Raw genomic sequence first — 514 nt, 5'->3', positions numbered from 1 at the left:
AGCGACTCAGTACGCGAGCGTGCTTGGCGGTAGCAGCCAGCATTGCCGTCGCTGTTGGAGGACTGGTCATTCTTCGAGTTTTGCTGCCCCTGTTAATACATACCGATAAAACAAATACGAGGGTTGCACAGAAAGTAATACAGAGCATCATTTTACTTCAACAATTCTTTGTTAAACATAATGAGAAATGAAACTTCACAGCAGAATAAAACTTTGCCGGGCCGAGACTCGAACTCGGGACCTTTGCCTTCCGCGGGCAAGTGCTCTACCAACTGAGCTACCCAAGCACGACTTACGACCCGCCCTCACAGCTTTAACTCCGCCAGCACCTCGTCTCCTACCTTCCAAACTTTACAGAAGCTCTCCTGCGAACCTTGCAGAACTAGCACTCCCGAAAGAAAGGATATTGCGCAGACATGGCTTAGCCACAGCATGGGGGATGTTTCCAGAGTGAGATTTCCACTCTGCAGCGGAGTGTGCCCTGACATGAAACTTGCTGGCAGATTAAAACTGT

The 514-nt window shown here is 49.4% G+C and overlaps 1 non-coding gene across 1 annotated transcript; it reads right to left on the bottom strand.

Annotated features, from left to right (window-relative positions):
• Positions 1 to 213: 213 nt before the first annotated feature.
• On the bottom strand, positions 214 to 288 carry Trnap-cgg. Its single transcript has one exon. It is a non-coding gene; the product is annotated as a tRNA-Pro (tRNA).
• Between the last annotated feature and the right edge of the window lie 226 nt (positions 289 to 514).

The sequence above is a fragment of the Schistocerca americana genome, chromosome 8 (assembly GCF_021461395.2).
Source record: "Schistocerca americana isolate TAMUIC-IGC-003095 chromosome 8, iqSchAmer2.1, whole genome shotgun sequence".
NCBI lineage: Eukaryota > Metazoa > Arthropoda > Insecta > Orthoptera > Acrididae > Schistocerca > Schistocerca americana.
Note: the sequence above shows the minus strand (reverse complement) of the source record. Positions and strands in the feature narration are given on the sequence as shown.